Source organism: Pogona vitticeps, chromosome 3 (assembly GCF_051106095.1).
Source record: "Pogona vitticeps strain Pit_001003342236 chromosome 3, PviZW2.1, whole genome shotgun sequence".
Classification (NCBI taxonomy): domain Eukaryota; kingdom Metazoa; phylum Chordata; class Lepidosauria; order Squamata; family Agamidae; genus Pogona; species Pogona vitticeps.
Genome location: NC_135785.1, coordinates 94488408 through 94500695, shown reverse-complemented (window position 1 = coordinate 94500695; position 12288 = coordinate 94488408). Strand labels below are relative to the sequence as shown.

General features: G+C 39.2%; 1 protein-coding gene across 5 annotated transcripts in view; it reads left to right on the top strand.

Annotated features, from left to right (window-relative positions):
• Positions 1-12288, top strand: part of MYPN (myopalladin) — a 108839-nt gene that overhangs the window by 16508 nt on the left and 80043 nt on the right. For 2 of the 5 annotated variants that reach the window (XM_078390836.1, XM_072995196.2), the window contains exon 1: positions 7803-8037. The exons of the other annotated variants lie outside the window; for them this stretch is intronic. The gene's annotated coding sequence lies outside the window, so the exon portion shown is untranslated. Of the gene's footprint in view, positions 1-7802; positions 8038-12288 lie in introns of those variants that run through there. 5 annotated transcript variants of the gene reach the window in all.

The window sequence follows — 12288 nt, the reverse complement described above, 5'->3', positions numbered from 1 at the left end:
TTTGTTATTCATAAGTCTACACTGGTGACCCCTCTAACCCACTGGGATCTGTAACTTCCTGCTGCTGCCATTGCTTAAGAATAGTTTTTATCCCAGAGCTATAATTGCAATTAATAATGAGCTTAAAGACCACCAGTAGTAAATAATTAATTGGACTGTGTTACTTGGCCTGCGGTGTAGATGTTTGTATTTTTAGTGGGGGACTTTTAGTGGGTGGGGAGTGTTTGGGGAATTTTATGTGTGTACATGTGTCTGGTCTCTGGGTGTCTGTGAATTTCGTTGTATGGGTATACTGTGTATATACTTACAATGACAACAAATTATTATTATTATTATTATTATTATTATTATTATTATTATTATTATTATTATTATTATTATTATTATTATTATTATTATTATTATTAAAGAAAAGTCTTGCTTTAAAGCAAGGCACAAATTGCCAAAATCTTTCAGTGTGGAGGCAAATGTGTTGGCAGGAGCTGTTAAAACAGCCATGGGGGGCGCATGCAGGCCAATGGGCCATGTGATGTCCTCACTTATTTTAAGATGATGACTATTAAAATTTTAGTAGATGATGACTACTAAAGATGTAGTAAAGATGATGACTACTAAAATTTTCCTTATTCTAAGGATATATGATGTTATTAACTGGAAAGAAAGGGTTGTTTTATCATGTTTTAATGTAATTTTATTACCCTGACTGACTTTACGAAACTATAGTTATATATATCTATTTTATATCGATTTGGTTTTACTGGTGTTTGACTGTAATAAAGTATCCATTCATTCATTCATTCATTCATTCATTCATTCATTCATTCATTCATTCAAAGAATAGTAATTTCCAGAGAGGTTGCTGTGTTGATCTTTTATAGCAAAAGTAAAAAAATCATCTTGAGCCTGTTAAAGATTAATGACATTAATCATTATGAGATCAGCTTTCATAAACAAGAATCCACTTCATCGCATATAGGCTTGCTAATTAGCTGTCCTTCTCAATTAGTCAATGTTCTTTAGAGATACCTAATCATATTGTTTGTTGTTATGTACCATCAAGGTAATACAATAATATTGTAGAATATGAATAATTTCAGTAAAAACCCAGGTGAAAATACTTGCTTTGAAACTGGTATGATCCAAGTCTTATTGGATCAAGGGAGCAAGGACCTATTTTAATGGTCCACCCTTGAAGGTTACTGGATCCTATAGGATTCCAGGACTCCATGAGAGAGATTCCAGCTGATCTGACTGGTGCTCCTGTCAAGACTCTGGTTGATGGCTGGCTTGCGGACACTACCGAGGCTGTTGACATGATTGCTCCTAAACACTCTCTCCGTTGCAGAGCTCATTCAGCACCCTGATTTAACCAGCAGCTGTGAGCTATGAAGCAAAGTAGGAAAAGGCTAGAGTGCAAGTGAAGACAAAACCTGACAGATTATAACCAAAAAGCTGTCAGGATCACGACTAACCTTTACCTTACCAGGGTGAAGTAAGCCAGTTGAGCTTACTTCGCTGTCCGGATAAGCAAAGCTTCAAATCAGCAGGCGAAACTTTTCTGTATAGTCCGCAATCTATCTGGAATTGGTCTAAACGATAGGCCTCCTAATAGTATTTCACCGGACCAATTTGCAGCATTTTTAAAATCTAAACTGGAGGCCATCCGCTGGGAGCTCTCTCCTTTTTTGAACACAGTAGACTGAGCAGAGACGTTCAGTGCTCTGCCTTGCCCAATGAGAGTCAATCTCTTTTAGCCTGTGACACCAGATATGGTGGACAAAGCACTTGATCGCTATCGTGCCACCACCTCCTCCCATGACCCTTGCCTGGCCTGGCTAATCAAAGCAGCCAGGCTATAACAACCAAATGGGCCACTGCAATAATTAATAGATCTTAAGGAGACACTCATTAGGCCTATTAGGAAGAAACCAAGTTTGGCGGCGGACACCAATGTTTCATTCCTCGGCAAAGTAGTAGAGCGGGTGACGGCTGACCAGCTCCAGGTCCTTTTGGATGAAACCAACGCCCTGGATCCATTTCATTTGGGCTTCAGGCCATGCCATGGTACAGAAACGGCATTAGTCGCCCTATTTGATGACCTGCTGAGGGAGGCCGACAGGGGAAAATGTCTCTGTTGGTCCTTCTCGATATCTCAGCTGCCTTCGACACCATTGCCCACAGTATCCTCCTGGGGAGGTCCTCCGAGTTGGGAATCGGTGATCTGTCACTAGCCTGACTCCGACCCTTCTTGGAGGACTGTCCCCAGAGAGTACAGCTTATGAAAGTGTATCAGCTACATGGAATCTTAATTCTGGGGTTCTGCAGAGCTCGATTATCTCCCCAATGCTGTCTAATATCTACATGAGGCAGCTGGGTCAGTTCATCAGGCGGTGTGGGACTTCATGGTATCAGTACGCTGATGACACCCAGCTGTACATCTCCTTTTCTCCAACAACAGCGTATGCCGTTTCATCCCTTCAGCACTCTCTGGAGGCCATATTGAAATGGATACAGGTGAATTGTCTGAGGCTGAACTCGGACAAGACGGAGGTCCTGAGAATGGGTGGCCCTAACATTAGTGGTTTGGGAAACTCCTCTCCTTTGGGGTGGCAACTCTCACCACAAAGAGTGGGGTTCACAGCTTGGGCGTCCACCTGGATCTGGTGCTTACCATGGAACCCCAGGTAGCAGTGGTCCATATCGCCTATTTCCATCTTCAGCGGATTGCCCAGGTGTGTTCCTATCTTGATGTGGGGGCCCTCACCACTCTGGTCCATGCACTTGTAGTCTCGAGATTAGACTACTGTAATGCACTCTACGTGCAGCTACCTTTGAGATTGATGCGGAAGCTTCAAATGGTGCAGAACGCGGCAGCCAATCTTCTTACTGGGGTGAGAAAACATCAACCTATCTTCCCTACTCTGGCTGCCCTGCATTGGCTGCCCGTTTGTTTCCGCATTGATTTCAAAGTACTAATGATGACATATAAAGACCTAAATGGTTTAGGATATCAAAATCTCGCATAATGCCTCCTCCCACCTAGATCTACCTGAAACATTTGCTCTAGTCAAGATGGGCAGCTGAGGGGCCTAACACCAAGGAAGGCTTGAAGAGAAAGAACAAGAAAGCAGGCATTCTCGGCATTGGCCCCTTGGCTCTGGAACAATCTCCCCCCCCCCTGAAATTTGTCTGTCTCCCTCGCTGGTTGTTTTTAAGAGCCAGCTCAAGACCTGGCTCTTTAGGCAGGCCTTCCCTCCTGTCAATACCTAATTTATTTGCCATCTGCAATTGTATTGATGTTGTTGTTTTATTTTATGATTCTTGAGTGTTGTTAGCCACCCAGAGTAGACTTCAGTCTAGATGGGTGGGATAAATAAATAAATAAATAAATAAATAAATAAATAAATAAATAAATAAATAAATAAATAAATAAATAAATAAATAAATAAATATTCTAGTAACCTAGAATAGTTGAAATGTCCCCTCATCAGGAGCTAATTGTTATAGAACATGCTTCTTGATGTTTTAATTAGGAAAAAACAATAAGAGATGAGGTCAAGGGCATACCTTTCTTCTCCAGCTAAAGCTGATATGCTCCATGGTTCCTCTACCTAAAGCATTTGTTTCATCTCCTTTCTGCCACTTGGCACAACACTTACCTGGATGTGTACCCAAACTTATATCTAAAAATTAACTTTTCTTTCTTCAAGAAATCAGTATTTCTTTAGGAACTCTTTCAAAAATCTTGAATAAACCATTTTTAAAATGACCCTGATGGATTTTTGTTTTGGAGCAGTAGTTTAGCTCTAATGAAAAGCTTCTCAGCAAGAGTTTCTCATTATGGGTATCCACTAAAAATCCATTTCTGCTATTTTTGAACTCAGCATCTCCTAATAAAATATTGAAGAAATCTTGCAAAAGTATTTAATAGCTTCTTTGTTGGACTTTTTGTTTGTGTGCTTGTCTTTGAGTGGTAGTGAAGTGCTAACTGAAAGCTTTCAACTGGAAAGCTCTTGACACATAAACTCCAGCCTGATACAAAGTGATACTTCTCTCTTCCTTTTTAAAAATTGCTTTTTGGTGATTTTAAAAAGATCTAAAGCCCACCCATCATGTGGAAGAGCCCCTAGGAAAAAATGTGTGAGCGAGTGAGCGAGCGAGCGAGCGAGTGAGTGAGCGAGTGAGTGAGTGAGTGAGTGAGTGAGTGAGTGAGTGAGTGAGTGGGTGGGTGAGTGAGTGAGTGAGTGAGTGAGTGAGTGAGTGAGTGAGGGCTTGTATAGACAGGGCAAAAGATTCCCCACCCCATCAGTCATTAGAATTTAGAAATTTAGAATTCCTGGCCTCTCAACTGATTTGTTTTTCTTTCAGTGATGATCAGGAACATCTTAATCAATGAACTCTAACATCCAGTCCTTTACTCAGAAATAAGTTCTACTCATGTTAACATGACTTATTTCCGCAAGTGTACTCAGCATCTATGATTTTCCTGATTTTTACTCTGCTGTATTATGTTTTCCAAACGTCGGTTCACCAGCTTTATCCTAATTCTATTTTTAGGACCTTGATTATTATAGAGTACAACAACTACATAACTATAACTCTGTCTTCAAGTGTTTTGTATTGGAAGTATTTATGTTTATGGTTCTTTGATACCCTGAGATACGTTATTGGTTTCAAATGATGGAATGTATTTATTGCTGTTTTTGTAGAGTGTTAATGTGGCATAATCCATATCAAGATTCCATTCAGGTTTCAAAACCTCTGAAAGAGTTTGTGTTGGACTGGGAAATTCCTCAAGCTGCCCCTCCTCCAACATGCTGCAAAGTTCTGTAAGGGTTGGAACATGTTGACAGTAATTATAACCTGACTTGAGTAGATGTCCTTTCATAATTTGCAGAAGAAAAAGAATAATTTAAAAAGTATCCCAGTTTCTCTGGAGACTGAAATATTTGCAGGTTGCTATACCACTATGCAATTGCATCTAATTTCAAGGAATTTATAACAAAAGCTAATGAAGACCACTAGCTGATCTACAGCCATCCCACTGTTGTTATTTTTAATGTTTTCTAACCTAGTTAGCTAAAACAGAAACTATGGGAAGCTAAGTTTAAGGAGAAGCTGAAAACAAGAGAGCTATTTGGGTAGACCATTCTTTAAAAGTAGAGTCCCATCTTCAGAGTGGCAGAATGTCACCTTAAAAAAATGGAAATGATCCCTTAAAAGACACCTGTACCTTGAGAGGTGAACAGATAGCCTTTCAAGTTAATATACCTCATATACTTCTTGTGGGAGGGACAGATGTAGTAATAGAATATTTGGTAATTAGAAACATAGACAAGTACGCCTTGCTGGGCATGATGCAAAGGATTCAGACATCACACATTATATGGATAGACTGGTAGACAGCGGTAGAGTAGAGGCAGTAGTCTTAAAGCACACCAGCACCAATGACAATGAGGAAAAGTAATATGAGTCTCTAGGTTTCTCAGTAGGTGGTTGAAAGACAGATCTCCCCAAGGTGGATTTCTCTAAAATGATGCATTCTCCATAAACACAGCCAGCTAAATAGATGAACCTGAGGAATCGCATTCGGTGAGAGAGATAAATATGTTTCTCACTGCTAAAATAAGGGTAAGAGTGAATGGTAAAACACAATAACCACAATAATTACCTTCCTCAGTAGTTATTTCAAGTCCTTACTGCTTTTTACTAGTAATATGTTGTCATTTGCATATCTTAAATTATGGATGCATCATCCCCTAATTTCTGTTTTCCTTCATGTAAAGCTAATCCAGTTTTTCATCTACAGTACCGTGCTCTGTATAGGAAGATACAAGGCACTTTTGGCAATGGAAAACTACTCTGTTTCTCCATATTTTGTTCCAACAGCAGCCTCTTGTCCTTAGTATATGCGTGATTGGGTTCTGAAATTGGTGACGGTTCCTTCATTTTGGTGGGAATGAGAGACGGAGGCGATTTGAACTGTTCAACAAACTTCGCTTTATTCTCATCTGCTTATTGATTAACAATATTGAACAGATCAAAACTGCTTAACTCTGGCATCAGTCCATAACTCAATATCTTTGGTTCTGTCGAAAATACTCCTCCCCTCACATCGGGGCTGGACCAAAGCACTCAACATCGGTCATCTGCCGCATCGGGGTACTCCTCACTGCACACACCATCCCACAGCACGGATGCCTCACCCAATCGCCCTCCAAGGGTGGGGTGTTGCATGTGGGACCGGAACAGATTACCTTCTTCCCTTCACTTTAGTTGTGGGGGTAAACCACTACTGTCCATTCTAATGGTTTCACAGCCTTCCCTTCACCCCTGGGGGAAGAGGGGTCTGGTAGCAATCCTCCTCCCATCTTGAGGTTTGGAAACTCTCTCAATAGGTCACAGACCTTGTTAGCTTGTTCATCCACTTTATCTGTTTGCGCCACGTTGTCTCTCCTGCTCCCTTCTTTCTTGCCCACTTCGATTCTAAATTCCCGCACTTCTTCCTCCCTTTTTATAACCTCCTCCCATAATATCAGATCTTGCTCCTCCCCTTTGTCTCCCTCCTTATCGTCTGCCAAGCATATCTCTATCACCTTCTCTCCCTTAAATTCCTCTTCTTCTATCTTTATGAGTTCTCCCTCTACACATCTGGATGTCTACACCTGTCTATCCTCCGCTGAGGATTATGTATTAATACAGTATTACATAACAATGTCATGTTTTCACCTTTCTTTTAATGTAGTAGTTGTGATAATTGGTCGTAATTGTTGTGTGTATTAGCACTGTACATGTGTGCCCTAATTCAATTGTTTGGACAAGTTTTTGGATCTTTCCATTTTCTGACTTGCATTATGGATGCCGTTTACTAACCTTACAATTTTTTGAGCCTGGTCCATGATACTTTCCAGAAAAATTGTGCAATGTACCATAGATTTTTGGACCTGTTTTTACTGAACACTGTTGATTGTATATCAAAAAAGTGGATACACAACAAAGCACATACTAGTTCCAACTTTGTCTTTATTACCATCTAGCTTTTAAAATTTAATATCTTAATGTAACAGACTCCTTATAGTGAATGATCTTGTACAATTCTACACAAAATTAGTTCCTCTGGTATTTCATCTGAACCCATTCTAATGTCAGAGCAATAGCAGTGAGGATCCAAAGATTATGTGATATTAAAATACAAAACTTATGCTGCCTGGCTGATACAACTTTCTTGTCCATACATCATAGAATTCTATCTCATGATGGGAGTTTGTATTTTGTTTTATTTATTCTAAAAAAATATGCAAGAATACTCATACTTACCAGATTTAATGTACTACATTTGATAGTATTTCGGGACATATTTTTGAGAATTCCACTTCAGTTCCAGTTAAACCATTTGAGCTTTAAAATTACTCATAGCATTGGATCTATCTTGTTCCTTAATATGAAAGTGTTAAACGGAAACAGATTTCTATATTACCAGCATGCAATGCTAGGTGTATGTTCTGGGAATATGAGCAAACTGGATAAACAAGGAATTAACAAAAAAATCTGCTTTCGAAATAAAATCAGACATTAAACAAACCAAAGCTTCTTTTATTTATTATTATAAAGAATGCATAGGCATCTAATGAAGACATTCTGAGTGGGAGAGAAATGATGATAAATTGTCCCCCCAACACACACAATCTTCTGTAGGTGCTGTTACAGCAGTAGAATCCCTTTGCTCAATATTATCCTGTCCAATGAGGTGGAATGTTTCACAGGCACATGGTTTATGTGTCTCAAAATAACTTGGGACCTGCAAACTGACAAATGCTATTGCTTCAGTGGTGACAGGTTGTCCAGCTTCTTACAGCCATCTTCCCTAAAACGAAGGTTAATGCCTTTTCCCCCGCTGATGGACTCCAACATATTTCAGTTCCGAAGGACCTGAAGGAGTATTATTGCCTCGGTCTTTTTAAATCTCATACTTAGGAATCATTTTCACTGTGACTGTGTCCCAGAGTTGGATTTCAACATCTGGACAAACTAGAAAAGGTAATGTCTTTAAATTTCAAGAGCTGTCGTCTTTGGATTACATTATGCAGGTGCACAGAGAGTCGGGAGGGATTGTGTTGTGTCCAAATATTAATTATTGTTGACAATTCATATTAGAGAGAAAAGTAACTTCTTAAACTATTTGCCTGAAATTACAAAGAAACAGGGTGATATTCAGGATCATACAGACAGAGGGAAGAGGCTGCTGCAAATTCCTTTTTTGCTTGCTTACTTATTTTGAGTAGAGTTCACAAAAGGCAGAAATTTTATTAACGGCATGCTTTTTATCCCCTATCTGATGCTGATTGAGACTATTAATGTAGATTCATCAGCTTTAAACTCACGTTGATTATTTGTATTGACTCCTTAAAGAAAAAAAACAATCTAGTTTAACATTGCCTTGCATTTAAAGTATTTATTTTTACGTACGTGTGTGTGTGTGTGTGTCTGTGTCTGTGTCTGTGTGTGTGTGTGTAACTGAGTGAGTGAGTGAGTGAGTGAGAGGGAGAGAGAGAGTATGTGTCATGTAAAATGATACTGCCAGCTATATTTAGGGCTTGGAGATCTGCTCTGTGGATTAATGTACACAACAGCTGCAGAAACAGTCTTGTTCGAAGGGCATTGCTCCCACAACCCCCACCCTTCTCCCTCCCTCCCTTCCTCCCTCTCCCCCTCCACTCTGTGCAAAAAAAAAAAACTTTTTTGACTGTCAGTGGCAAATGTTTGGCATGCTATGTTGCAACATTAAGCAGTAATCAAAAGAGTTTAATGAATCATAATAAATAAGGAATGATCCAAATAAAAAACAACTCAGTAAATTCTTAGATTATCTGAGCAGAACAATTTTTAAGTAGAAGATGCTTATGTAGTTGTGCTGTTCTCAGATTTCCAATAAATTCGCTTTAAAACTTCAAAGAGTTTTTAAAGCAGACTTTAAAACTTGCTTAATTGGAAAATCCATCATTGTAGCTGCGGGTTATACTCCTTGCCACCTTTCCCTTCATGAGAATTTTCAAGATAAAATTTTTTTGACTGTAATCCTTAAAGCAATGAAGAAATATTTCTCAAGATACTTTCTTCGGTTCTATTCTGGAGACAATTTAAGATAAAACCATTAGGATTGCACTCTATTCTTATTAGGAACAAACCCTAACGAATTTATAGTAAATAATATCCTTTGGATTATGATACACAGATCCGTTTGAATGATTGTAATTAGACTTTAAACTGGCTGTCCCATAGGTAATTATGACTGGTTTGGCTTACATTGCAGCAAGAATTAACAATGTTTGTGGGTGAGAATAATACACATATATAGACAGAACGTTAAAATGTTTAACATTCAGGACTGAGTTCAGGAATTCTGTGATTTAGATAGCAACCAAACAAATGTCTGACTGAAACAAAATAACCTCTTTTTTTGAAGGAAAAAAAAGATTAGTGTACAGCAGTCTATTTTGCTACAGATTTGAGATTATAATTTACTGCAATCCCAAAGTCATTTGCTACATTGTAATTCCTTTAAATTAATGAATTACGTTTCTCTCTAATTTTTAGTCCATGACTTTAAACCCTGTTATACAAAAGCAGGTTGGATGAAACTGAAGTAGTTTTAGCACTGCAACTATGTTATGGGGTGGAGAATCAGTTATTTTAGCAGCAAATCTCATGTGGAGAAAGACACCAAAACAGTCTATGAATTATCTCACAATAGGAAGATCAATATGTAAAACTTTATTGGATGTTGCTAGCAGCTCCTCTCAAGTAACAGATGGTAGACTGAATTTTGTTCTTAAATCTAGCCAGGGAGTTCCCGCCCCCATCTGCCCCCAGCAACTCTGCTGGTACGTGCATAGCTGTCATGGCTATCAGAACAGAATGCAGTGTGGAGTTTAATAATGAAAAGATACAATATAAAAATAGAGCTTGCTTTGTTTTTAGCAGCTCCCAAACTGTCCTTAATTGTATGTACAACACACAACTACACAAAAGGCATTTCTGCGTCTAAGAAACGTAACTACAGCAGAATGTGGTGTGACCTGTGTTTGGGGTCAGTAGGAAATAAAACAAAAACCTGACTTTAAAAGCATGGACGACACTTCTTTTCCAGAAGTCAATACGTATTTAATTTGAGGTGGTTCCATTAGTTTTACAGTCTGTTTTTCTGGCCAGAACTAAGAACTAGGATATTTTAAATGGAATAATACTCCACTTGCTTATATATCTTTCTACATCAAAATACACTAATATCCTACTGTCTCAAAGAAGCTTTCTTGGACATTGCTATATCTCTTCTATTTTTTCTTTGCTTTTGCAATATTATAATGTTGTGTCTATACCTATTGTATCACTGTCTTAGCTATTTGCTTTGCCTTGCTTTTAAAAACTTTTTTCCAAAGTTTAAAGGCTGAAAAAAGCATAAAGGGATATACAGGCGAATAGAACAGAATCTATTCATTCTAGTGTGAAACAGAGGAACCCAAGTTAGTTACCAGCCAGCTAGTTTCCTCCTGTCGCATTCTCACCGCTGGAGAGAAAAAAGTAGATGGAGGGGAAGAAGACCACATAAGTATTTAATTGGAAGTGGGGATGATCAGTACCAGGTTGCAGGATTTGTTTTGAAAAACAGAACTCCCTTTAGCTACAAAGAGAAATTCTGCAGCAAAAAAATTAAGGATCAAACTGTATATTGTAGACAGCCTACCACTGGAAGGTGAAATGTGTTCTTGTCCCAGAGACAAGATTCTGGTAGACTGTCATGACTAAGCAATCATACAGCCTGTGCTTACCCCTCGTGATCAATCACAAAACAAAGCAAGCGAATTGGCAACTGTAGGAAGTATGGAGCTTCCCTGCCCTGACACGCAGAGATTTTTCAGCACTTAAGGAATTGCCTTTTTAAATGACAGGATATTTGTCATGTATAAGTTGACCCTCAGGCAGAGCCCAGAATCAAAACCTGGAAACATCACCCCTAATTGCATACCAGGTGGCCTTGCCCAGTTGCTAGTAGTATGGAAAGGCACTCTACACCTGCTTCCGGGGCAGCTGGCATCCACGTACCAATAGACCCTGCTCATGCTTAACTCGAGGGCACCATTCTCACATATGGGGGCTCCCTGGAGAGTTCCAAGAACTAAGCTTAAGCTCTGAGCCATCAGGAGATACCTTTGGGAATTCATGGAGGACAAGTGATATCTCAAAGATCTGGAGAAGGATAAATATAGCAGTACTTTACCTAAGAAAGAAGCTAGGGGACTACAGAGCAACTAACCTGATTCTTGAGTTTCAGGAAGGCAGTGGAATTTAAGTTCCATGTAACATTCTGTTAAATATTCTAAAATTTATGTTGTTTCAGTACTTTTACTAGGCTTACAGGAGTGTTGGACTAAAACTCCCAGAAGCCTTCACCACTAGCTGTACTGGCCAGGATTTCTGGGAGTTGTAGTCAAAGAACTTCTGGAAACCAAAGGTTAGGAACCACTGGGCTAGATGATATACCGAGGAAGAGCGGAAAAGGGGAGGAAAACAGCTGGATGCTGTTGAAGCCATGCAGCCTGTATTTACTCACAGTTTTAAAATGGAATGCGGCAGCAGTCATGGAAATTATGCTGTTCCTAACATTGTCCCTAAACACCCTGAGACAAAGAAACAAACAATGAACAATCCACAATTTTTAAAGAAATATGAAATCTAGTTGTTACCTGGATCTGCCTCCTTCCTTTAGTGAACTACACAGGATCCTTGGCAGGTAGTTCAAAAACATAAAATCTAGAAAGATTTGTATTAATGAACTTGGAGATAATTTTAGGGAATTAACTAGATTTTTAGAAAAGTCAGTAGAAGCCAAATAAGATTGCTTGATTTAACAGCTGGAAAAAATAAAATACTCAGGGAATTCAGTCCCATCTACAGGTGTTATAAAATCCTCTTCCCCATTATAGGATCCCACCACAGAAACAGCATAGGATGCCAGTGCAGCAGTGGTAAATCTGGAAGTACAGGTGCTTATCTTGACAGTCCCAGTAACCAGTGCCCCACACACACACACCACATACATATCAGGAGAATCTCAAAATTCAGGCAGCTGAATTGGTCCATATTAACAAATGAGAAACGGCTCTTTTGTAAAACTGATAGCTCTTAATTGCCTGTCTAAGACTAAATCAGTCTCAAAGACTTTGCATTACAATAGGGCAGTGATGGCGAGCCTATGGCATGTGTGCCACAGCTTGCACACAGAGCCCTCTC